At 45.5% G+C, this 12203-nt stretch overlaps 1 protein-coding gene across 1 annotated transcript in view; it reads left to right on the top strand.

Annotated features, from left to right (window-relative positions):
* Window positions 1-12203, top strand: part of COPA (coat protein complex I subunit alpha) — a 191404-nt gene that overhangs the window by 65174 nt on the left and 114027 nt on the right. The window lies entirely within an intron of this gene.

The following is a 12203-nucleotide window of genomic DNA, read 5'->3' on the forward strand; positions in this document are numbered from 1 at the left end:
ACATCTTTTCAGTACTGACTGTCTTAACTGACACTAAATTGACTTACTATTTCATGTCCAGGCCTGAATTACCCACAGACTGGTTTTAAGAGTAAAGCCTGCCTGTTGAACATATATCAGTGCAGCTAGGTTTTCTTTTGTTTTCTTAGAACCTATAAATGTAATCTGTTGCAGACTTTGATTTAAAATGTCTCATAGCTGCACAAAAAGAAGCTATGAATTTAAGAGCTCCTAAACCGTTACTAGCTAAATGGAGCTTTAATTACTCTCTGTAAGCTTTACCACTCTATAGGCATAGGCCTTGCATCACTTTTAACCACTAGGCCCTAGAATCCGATAGTGTAGGGCTATATATGGACATCCCTGAGTGTGTCTGTTAAACCCATGGAATAGTTTTGACCATAGCAAATGTGGCGAAGACCAAAGTGGAGTGATTTATGCATTGTCTTGGTATATGATGGAAAAAATAAATATTATTTATCACAGTGTGTGGTAGAGGCAAGTTGGGGGCCATTGAAGAGAAGGAGGCCAGAGATAGATATGTGCTGATCGTATGTGGTATGATAATACTCTTTGGCCTGATAATTGCTGAAGCTTTGTAAATTAATAAAATCTGTTAAAAAAAAAAGTAGGGTGCCACTTAAACTATGCATCGGATATGTAGGTTAATATTCATAGTACTCCTTTGACCATAGCTTGGGATAATAATAATAATAATAATAGGCAAGCTTGTAAAGCGCCTTGTTACACCCACTGCCGTGTCCCCGCGCTGGTGTACAGACTCAATAGGTGAGAAGTAGGGGGATAGACTTCTGCAAGGAAGAGCCAGGTCTTCAGTTTCTTCCGAAAGAGTGATTCAGATTGTTCAGCACAGAGGGAGGGACGGAGGGCATTCCTATTTTTGGAAGCCAGAAGCTCCATTCTTGTTTTTTAACTTTAGGAACCTTAACCAGACAGGTTCCGGATGATCTGAGGTAGCGAGTAGGATTGTAAGGAGTCAGCAGATTGTGTAGGTAACTAGCACATTTCCCCTGCAGGATATGATGGCTGATGCACAGGGGTTTGAAGAGAATTCTCTCCTTAATTGGTAACCAATGTAAGCCTGCAAGAGCCTTTCAGGAGGAGGTTCTCCTGGGAAGCATCAGATCAAGGCGAGCACACAGGTGCTGTCTCGCTCTTCTCCCTGGAAAGGTCCCTCTCCGAATGTCTCCCACCTAATTAGTGTACCCCCCCTAAAAACCAAAGTACGTTGTCCAAACAGCTGCATCGGTATGTTTTGTCTAAGGGCTAAGGACTGCCCAGAACAAAATAACAAGGGGCATTGAATGCATTGAAGTCTATGAAGGCCTTTCTTTGTTGCTCCCAGGTAGAGAACATTTCCATAGTCCAGTTGGGACGTTACTAGTGCATGGACTAAGGTTTTCCTGGCAGAGGTGAGAAGCACATCTAGGGTTTTCCTAAATACGCTTCTAGTTCCAAAGCACTTTCCAGCCACCTTTTTTGTGTGAGCCTCAAAAGAGAGTTTGGAGTCAGGCCACACACACAGGTTTTTGACCTGTGTACTTGGGGAGGGAGTGGGACCCAATATTTGAGGCCACCATGCCGATGACCAGATGGAGGGAGCTTTTCCCACCACAAGGATTTCTGTTTTGCTGCCATTAGGTTTTAGGCAGTTATTTGTCATCCAAGAGGATAGGTCCTGCAGGCAATCAGAGAAGTTAGTGGCTGCTATATCGGAGGCCTGTGATAGCGAGACAATTAATTGTGTGTCATCTGCATATGACACACTAGTGACTCCCTGCCGTTCTATAATGTCAGCCAAAGGTGCAATATAGAGATTAAAAATATATTTGTTTGCTCTAGAAAAATTCAGTTCCTGGGGTTTTCACAACTTAAGGGTCTCAAGTTTAACCAAGTCATGCTCTAGTGGACTCTGTACCCAGTCCATTTGTCCCAGGTGGTTTTTTTTATTTTGTAAGTTTATTTAAACTTTTTTTAAATCCATGGTGTCTTGTGCATTGAGATGCATGAGGGTGGCATAAGTGGTAATAGGCAACTGTCTATAGAAATGCACTGTAAACTGACACTACAATTTCATGTCATGGTAAAAAAAAAGAAAAAACATGATTTCACCAGTAGAACCTCAAGGACTTCTACTTAACTGTTCTCCCACTTAAAATGTGAGTTAGAATAAGAAAATCTTAACAAATGTTTTATACCGGTCTTTTGAACGTGTAGCGTGGGACAACTTACATGCCCTATATTTGTCAGTGTCTTTTATGTAGATGTGAAAATTCTAGTTTGTCTTCGGTAGCACGTTGCTAATGGGAGTAACTGTGATAGGACGGCAGATGGTCTCATCCAAGTTTCAGTGGTAGTGCTGCTGTCAGCACATTTCTATGCCAATGAATAATACACTGCTTTTTGGGAGATTGGAATTAAAGACATCAGTATTTGAAATGTTGCCAGCTGAATTTCCTAAACGTATTATTATTAAGGCCTAAGGCCACTGGGAATATGCAAAAGACACACAGATGATGGACAGAATGCAGAGTAAATCAAACATTCAATGGATCTGGGTTAAATCCATCGTTTTTACCATGCCACCCCAGTTTGGACCCAGCCATATGCAAATCAGTCTTGACCCTGTGCCTCATGGGAACAGTCCAAACAGAACTGCCAAGCCAGGTCCTCCCTGGACTGGAAACAAGCATCCTGGAACCGGTTTCGGGGCATCACTCCTCATCAGCCAGGCTAGCTTGAATCCAGTGGCACAGTGAGCCTGGGACCCACATCTGAGCACAACCAGCGCACTTAGAGCAAGGCAGCAAAACACCCACAGATGATGGACGGAATGTGGCAGGGGAAGGCCAAATTATGCAGCGTATTAAGTACATTATGCGGCAAGAAAAGGCTAATAATGCAGCACATTTTGTGATAGTGTAGGAAGCTGCCTCTTTATATGATGTACCAAAAAGAGCTATATTGTGCAAAGAGTCCCGGTATTCCCTGACTAGTAGACAGGGACTTTCTTTAGCAAATTAGTTGGTAGTGTGGTTGAGCAGCCTTAGGCTTATCAGAGAGGAGTGTTAGACATCTGCAAAATAGACACACAGCCAATAAATGATGCACATGACTCAAGAAGGGGGATCCACGCTAATGTATAAAAATAACCGGTATTTTTATATATGTTTAGGCACCAGAATCAATATGATCAGGTAAGTATGTTTTGAAAGAGAAATACTTTTGCAATTTAAAAAAGTAATTACTTGCACAAAAGCTGCAATGCTTTCGTACTGTAGAAAAAACAAGTGCTGCATTCAGGTAGTCTTGTGACTTAAGAGACCAATCTCCTGGACTTAAGGTGAGTATGGAGCAAGGTCCAAGGCAGCACCAGCAGGTCACCTTCAGCGGCACTAGGGCGGCCAGGTGCAGTGGTGCAATACTGTGTCAGGTGCCCAGTGTTAGTCAATGGGGATTGGTCTGCGCAAAAAGAGCTGCAGGTTGGGACTGGGCAGTCAGTTGGGCTGAACCACCCAGAGGGTTCAAGTCTTGAGATCCTAGGGGACATGGGGACACCAGTGATCCTCTTATCCTCTTACCGGGTGAATAGGTTCTTTAAAGTGTGGGGTTTCTTCGTCCGGGAGCACTTGTGGTTGAGGGGGCCTGCACACAGGCTGCAGGCGGTGTCTGGGAGTTCATGAGGTGCTGAACCAAAGTGCTTTGGGACCACGCTCACACTGTTGGCCCACTTCGACTTTGGCTGGGGGGCTCTGGTGCAGTAGTGCTTGGCAGCGACTGTTATTGGCGGGTCTGGAGTCCTCACGATTCTTCTTGGGGGTGGTTAAGGATTTAGCGGGAGACCGTGTCTTTTTTAAAGACAAGCAGTCCTCCCAGGCTTTGGGAGGCACAACAGCTTGCTAGATGAGACGACTTTGACGCAATTCGATGGGAACAGCAGACAGGCCGGCAGGGCTCGGGCCAGGTCAGTTGCTCCTTCTTCAGTCTTTGTTTTGCGTCACTTCAGTGTTGTCCTTCTTCGTAGTTTAGCAGGATCTGTTTTTCTGGTAAGTGGAGTTCCCCTACATGCTCCATTATGGGGATCCGAGAACTACATCTTACTGGGAGACCTCAACTTCCACCTAGAAAAGAATAATGACTACAACACCACCACCCTTCTGGATAACCTCGCTAATCTCGGACTCCTACAACTTGTTAACACCCCCACCCACTCCGCCGAACACACGCTCGACCCAATCTTCACCTCCAGCAAGCAGATCTCCTTCGACCACACCACAGCTCTTCAGTGGACAGACCACAGCTGCGTTCACTTCAGCTACAAAAAAAGTACGACTCACAACCGCCCACAACCAATCCCCCGCAGAAACTGGAACAAAACTACAACCGACCAACTCCTCACAGCACTGCACCAAAACCCCCCTGCAAAATCATCGGACCCAAACCTTGCAGCCACCAACCTCACACAATGGATCACCCACAGCGCTGACGAATTAGCACCCTTGAAAAAACATCATCCCAAACAGACCAACAAAAAAGCCCCCTGGTTCAACAAAGACCTCAAGAAATCCAAGAAAATCTGCCGCACCCTCGAGAAAGCCTGGAAAAATGACCAAACCACTGACAACCAGACAGCCTTCAAGAACGCTATCCGCAAACACCACCAACTGATTCGATCCACCAAGAAATCGGCATTGAAGCACCGGCTCGACAACAACGCCCAAAACAGCAAGGAACTATTCAACATTGTCAAAGAATTCACCAACCCCACCGCCGGAGCAAACAACATAACCCCCTCCCAAGACCTCTGCGACTCCCTTGCCTCATTCTTCCACAACAAAATCGCAGACATTCATAACAGTTTCAAAAACCAGACCAGAATTCAGTCCTCCCCACCCACATCCGAAAAAAAGCACCCCTCTAACAACCTTTTCGCCTGGAACCCAATCACCACTGAAGAGACCATACACCTGATTAACTCCATCCACTCAGGATCACCAACCGATCCTTGTCCCCACCACATTTTCAACAAAGCAGACTCCATTATCGCACCCCATCTCCGAGATGTCATCAACTGCTCCCTCAACTCCGCTACCTTCCCGGAAAGCTGGAAACACGTCTAACTCAGCGCCCTCCTGAAGAAACCCACAGCAGACCCCACTGAACTCAAGAACTACCGCCCGATCTCGCTCCTCCCATTCCCTGCCAAAGTCATCGTGAAAGCGGTCAACAGTCAGCTAGCCGCCTTCCTCGAATCAAGTAAATCCCTTGACTCCTCACAAACCGGCTTCCGAGCCAATCACAGCACTGAGACCGCCCTCATCGCAGCAACAGACGACATTCGAATACTCCTGGACAACGGAGAAACTGTCGCCCTCATCCTACTGGACCTCTCCGCAGCCTTCGATACTGTCTGCCATAACACCCTTATTCAACGCCTCAGCAACGTCCGAATACAAGGTAAAGCACTGGACTGGATCACCTCGTTCCTCGCCGGAAGAACCCAGAGAGTCAGACTCCCCCCTTTTAGATCAGAGGCCACCGAAGTCCTCTGCGGCGTACCACAAGGATCATCACCGAGTCCCACCCTCTTCAACGTATACATGAGCCCCCTCGCAACCATCGCACGACAACACAACCTCAACATCATCTCCTATGCAGACGACACCCAGCTGATCCTCTCCCTCACCAATGACTCTAACACTGCCAAAACCAACCTACACGAAGGGATGAAAGAAGTAGCCGAATGGATGAAGGACCGCCGGCTAAAACTAAATTCGGACAAAACTGAAGTCCTCATCCTAGGTTCCTCACCCTCCGCCTTGGACGACTCTTGGTGGCCACCATCCCTGGGAAGCGCTCCCATACCTACGGACCACGCACGTAACCTGGGCTTCATCCTCGACTCCTCCCTCTCGATGACCAGACAAGTCAACGCAGTCTCCTCTTCATGCTTCAACATCCTGCGCATGCTCAAAAAGATCTTCCGCTGGATCCCCTCCGTAACAAGGAAAACGGTCACCCACGCACTAGTCACCAGCCGACTTGACTACGGAAACACCCTCTACGCCGGGACAGCGACCAAACTACAGAAAAAACTCCAGCGCATCCAAAACGCCTCACCCAGACTCATACTAGACATCCCCGCCAAGCTCACATTTCCGGTCATTTGAAAGACCTCCACTGGCTCCCCGTCAACAAGAGAATTACATTGTCTCCTCACCCACGCACACAAAGCCCTCTGACCTAGGACCCGAATGCCTCAACACGCGCCTGTCCTTTTACACCCCCACCCGCCGACTGCGATCATCCACTCAAGCCCTTGCCGCAATCCCACGCATCCACAAATCCACCGTGGGGGGGAAGATCCTTCTCCTACTTAGCAGCCAAAACCTGGAACTCTCTCCTCACCCATCTCCGCCTTACTCAGAACCACCTTTCCTTCAGAAAACAATTGAAAACTTGGATTTTTGATAAAGTACCCCTCCCTTCAAGCGCCTTGAGACCCTCTGGGTATATAAGGCGCTATACAAATGCCGAACTTGAACTTGGGGCGTTTGGGAGTGTAGTGTAGAAGGCAATGGGCTACCTACCTCTGCGGTCACTGCGCCCCCTAAATGATCACATCCTGTGGGATGTGGGCACAACCCTGTTCCAGAGTTCCTGAGTTTGGCATCACCAAGATCGCTAGCTTTGTAAAGTCACCTACACTTCATGTAACTTACCTTAGGGATACTAGCCTGAGGTTGGACACTCCTATCTTTCTGGATAGTTAATATTCCAATCTGTCCAGGTGTCAAAGAGCTCTGGACAAAGGTGGGCATCACCCTCTACTGTGAGGGAAGCCATATTTGCACACCAACACTGGCATCTGTATGGGTTTGTCCAACCCACCATCGTGGACTCAGCAAAATCTTTAGGCATAACACTCGACACCAATCTCAACATGCAGCAACATATCAGCAAGGCAACTAAGGGAGCGAACTTCCAAATCAATACCCTGAGGAAACTTAAACCTTTCCTCCCAGCCAAAGACTTCCAAACCGCAGTACAAGCACTAGTCATCCCCCGAATTGAATATGGCAGCGTTGCCCTCTACTGCACCCCTAAGAGCTTCTCTAAACGCTGCAGCGAGACTCATCACTGGGTCAAGAAAGCACTCTCATATCTCTCCTGACTTTAAATCCCTGAACTGGCTGCCTTTTGAAGCCAGAATACATCTGAAAATCGCCTGCATGACACACAAGGCGGTACACCTGAACTCTCCCGGCTACCTCACTCAGAAGCTGACAATCTCTGGCGGTGCTAGAAACACTAGAGGCACAAACAATCTATTGCTGAAACCTCGTAGATTCCGGAAGGAAAAAACCTATAAACGCTCCTTCTCAGGAATGGCACCCAGGATCTGGAACTCACTCCCTCCCGAAACTAGGCTCATCTCTTCCACTACACTCTTTAAGAAAGAAGTAAAAGCTATCCTCATGGCAAAATACACCTGAACTATTACTTCGGACTCTTTTATAGACTCTGCACCGATCTGTACTACTTGTTTAACCCCGTTGTTTATTTGTATTACCCGTATTATTGTTTACATGATTCTGATTCATCTATCTGACTATGCTCGCTCATGTACCCCTTCTGTGTAAAGCGCTCTGATATCTGCAAAGATCTTGTCCGCGCTATATAAAACTTTTAAAATAAATAAATAAATGAGAGCCATCATGTAGCTGGGAACTGTTTTCACCAGTGTCTAGCACATGTTTTTAAAATGGCTTCCTTGATCACTTGTACTGGCACAAATGGAACTGACTAGCGCAGGGACATATCTGCTTATGCAATTAAGCCCTCACCTTTAGTATAATGCACCCTGCCTTAGGGTTGTAAGGCTTTCTGTAGGGGTGACTTAACTATACTGCATGCAGTGTCTGCAGGCACGGCACAGGCTGTTTGCCTTTCCGTATTTTCACTTTTGGCTGCACCAAGACACGCAGTTTGCAGTGGCAGTCTGTATATGTGCTTGATGAGGGGTCCTTTAGGGTTGCATAAATCGTGCTGCAGCCCTTAACGACCCTCATTAGCCCCCTTGTCCTAGGTACCATTTACTAGGGACTTACAGCGTGTGCTAAATGTATTGCCAATTGGGGAAAGACCTGTACAGTTTTGGGATAGAGATTCTGGCACTAGGGACCTGGTTCAGAGGAACCCATTGCACTTCCAGTCTAAATCACATCAAATACCAGGCAAAAGGTGGGGGTGACCATGTCAAAAAGGGTCACTTTCCTACAGATACTATCACTTCATTATTTTGTTATTAGGTCTCGTGACCTACAATGCGCGCAAGCGCATTGAGGGAGCGAGAATTCAAGTGCTCAAAATCCTCGTGAAACCACAGGCTTTTTGCTGCGGTTTTCATTAAGTTCACGTGGCCACAGGCACACGCTTTTGGGCCATAAACTTGCATTTCTCCTCCCCCTCCCCAGCCAGCTTCCCCCAGGCCGTAGCAGCACTCCTCCCACACCTTTGAAGTGAAGCTTAGCTTCACTTCAAAGGCCCCTGCTGCTTCACACCGTGTCGCATTTCTCCTCCCCCCTCCCCTTCTCTGCCTTCCCTCCGTCTTGTTTACCTACCCACCAACCCACTTTCTGAACAGACAGTTCAGTCTAACTCGTCTCTGCCTCTCTCTAACGCCTGATGAATGCCCAGCTGTTACCTTTGTAAACGTTTCCTTGATACAAGCAGCGGATGAGGGATTTCGCGTAGTAAAAAAACAAACCAAGGAACGTCATGTTACCGTTCACGCCGGAATCATTTAATAACATTTTAGAGACTCTTGGTTATGAAAAAGCTGCAGGCCAAAAGTTCTTACTACCGAAAATAGCATCGCACCGTCGTAAATTCGCTACCAACTGACATGCACTAGTAAAGAGCCGATTAAAAATACTGTCATTATTTGGAATTTCCATTTCAACATTAAAAACGTTGATTTTATTCAGTGTCTGTTTGCTACAGCCTCATCCGTCATCGTCATTTAGCACCACTGTGCGCCGGAGAGTGACAGTTCTACAAACAGTGTTGATTGACGAAGTTGCGGGGCGTGCAGGCAGCACCTACTTGAAAGCTAAGCCGGCGTGGCTAGGCCTCAACGAGATGAGCTGAATTTATGAAGTGCGTCATTTTCTGCTCCTTAATTACAGCGGGCGGCTTTCCAGACCTTACCACAGTTTTGGTCTTACAACTTCACAAATCGAATTGATTCTACCCACATTCAGCGCGGAATCAACTGTGCGCGCGCAGCTGACTTGTTGTGTACTTGGTGCCTCTCCCACAAGTCCGCTTCTTGTGCTGACTCTTATCACTGACATTCTGGATTAAATGTCATTTTGAAATCCCGCCACAATGCTGTGTGCATAATGCCATTGGCATTATACCTTGTCAATGCTTGTTTATCCCGTTGCTTCTGCCGCGTTTTCTCTTCTGGGACCTCTTGCTTAGCTCGCCATAGAAAACACTCATTTAATTTTTCACGCCGGACGGTGATATTTTTCCTTACAAAGAAAGGCATATCAAAATGTGTTTTTTTTCATTGAGTTCTTACGCATAACAAGGAAACGGATGAATGAATTTGAACAGACGCCTCGGGGTAAGTGCCGTACCAGGTGGTTTAATGTGCACATGTTTAGTATCTAAAATTAAAGCATCGCAACCCTTTCAGCACGGAGTTGGGAGGGGGAAGAGAAGAGTGATGGCTTAAAACACGTACAGCAAGCGTCTTTATTTGACACCATCATGGGATCAAATCCTAGCTAATCAACTCAGGCCTCCATCCTCGCAAGGTCGATAACAATAAACCTATGCGGTTGCAGCGTCACAAAGCCCTTAGGGCCGATCATGGCTCTTAACAAATCCACCAAAAGAGCCACCTCCCTGCAGACATCACGGTTGGCGCTATGCAGACCTTGCCAGCTACCATTCCAGGACGCACTGACATCCAAGGCTTTGAGGCATGGTGCTGCTGATGGTGTAATCTCTCCTTGAGGAGTGGGGGAGGCCCTCTCCCAGGATGTGAAGGTAAACACCATGTAAACCAAGGCAGTCAATTAGCGTTCTACTCTGAGCTAATGCTAACACATGCATATGCAGTTTGTATCCAGTTTCAAACTACACATTCTTTCCAATGGTCCAAGTACGTTTTACTTAGTGCCAGTAAAATAAACTGCAGCATATTAGACAGGCAAGGCCAGCGATGTCAGAATGAAGCACTGTTAAGACCATGATACAATTTTGTATCTGAAATAGCATATATTTGACATGCTGATTTGAAACCAGCTGTCATGGTTCAGAAAGTCATGGATGAGGGCATAACAAGTAAAACATTTGTAGACCCCAGTCCTTAATTTGTGAAAGATAGTGTACCGGTGCCCGCAGCTCTGCTGAAAAGACTAAATTGAAGAGGGTAACCGAGGGGTTTCAGCAACAGCAAAAAATGAATAGTATCAAAAATATATATTTATTTTTTGATTTTCAAACAAACTTTTTGTGTTTTTTTCAGTTTTATCCAGGAATCAAAAGTCCGGCAACATTAAACCACCAAAACCATATATCACAAATCATATGGTGGCATATAAACACCTTTACCACATAGTGTGGACACAATAAAGGGACCACATGCACGTTATTATATATGCAGCCTAATTCACAGAATATTGTTTCAAGTGAATTATACAATATGGTTCTATAAAAGGTGTTAGGCGTCGACGTTTCGGTCCATGTAGGCCAAAAAGAAGTCCGTGTGTCTTCTCCGTGAACAATCGATTGTTCGCGGAGAAGACACACGGACTTCTTAGAGCCGGCGTCTCTTGGCCAGCGAAAGGTTCGGGCGGCCGCCAGATAACGACTTGTGAGGCGTTTTGGTTGTTGGCTTTTTATACCTCTGTGCAACTCTTTCTGTCCTGAAGATGGTCCTCCGGATCTTTTTGGCCTACATGGACCGAAACGTCGACGCCTAACACCTTTTATACAACCATATTGTATAATTCACTTGAAACAATATTCTGTGAATTAGGCTGCATATATAATAACGTGCATGTGGTCCCTTTATTGTGTCCACACTATGTGGTAAAGGTGTTTATATGCCACCATATGATTTGTGATATATGGTTTTGGTGGTTTAATGTTGCCGGACTTTTGATTCCTGGATAAAACTGAAAAAAACACAAAAAGTTTGTTTGAAAATCAAAAAATAAATATATATTTTTGATACTATTCATTTTTTGCTGTTGCTGAAACCCCTCGGTTACCCTCTTCAATTTAGTGATCATAGTTATGACACTGTTGAATGTAAAATTTACACTGTGAATGATTCCTACCTGGACACTTAGCTTATATGATTTACATTACCCAGTCCCGGTGGGATTATTGGGTGGCTCTGTTCTAATACTACTGCTGAAAAGACGGCGGCCAGTGCTACTAAATGTCGGCAAGCTGAATACCAAGGCTGGTAGTCTTTTAATCCGCTTCCTCAAAGTGAAGCATACTTTGACACAAAGTGTCCACTTCACCATGGCGATTAATGAGGATGCTCATGTGTACATTGTTTACTATGGAGGTAGGTCTGCTATTCGACATGAATAAGAAAGAGAGAGAGCAGTGAGGATTTAAACAAGCACTGGCGTTGCCAATAGGTCTCGCAGTAGGAAAGTTGGAGCTATTACAATTGCAAATAACAATGCCTTTTATTTTTGTTTTCATTTTAAAAACATAAAGGGCTTTGTCATTTACAAAACCAATAGCTCCAACTTTCCTACTGCGAGACCTATTGGCAACTCCAGTGCTTGTTTTTATACTTGTTAACGCTGTCTAAACATTGGTTATACCTCATTCGTACCAGTGTAACACCCAAACATAACAATAGGCAATAGAAATGTGACCAGTCAACCTTTGCAAAAAGCATTCCACTGCGAGGTAACACGTGACGCTACATTTTTTGTAATTTTATTAAACCATTTGATTTTTTTTAACATCTGCAGATTATGCAGCAGGGGATGGGTTATGTGGCAAATCCATAATAATGCAAAAAAACTCCACCGCCGCACAGTCACATAATTTCAGTGACCGGGAATATTCTGCTTATGCTCTCACATTTGCTAACTGTGTGTTATTTCAGTTTATGAACTCATATTATCTAA

The sequence above is a fragment of the Lissotriton vulgaris genome, chromosome 12, assembly GCF_964263255.1.
Source record: "Lissotriton vulgaris chromosome 12, aLisVul1.2, whole genome shotgun sequence".
Taxonomy (NCBI): domain Eukaryota; kingdom Metazoa; phylum Chordata; class Amphibia; order Caudata; family Salamandridae; genus Lissotriton; species Lissotriton vulgaris.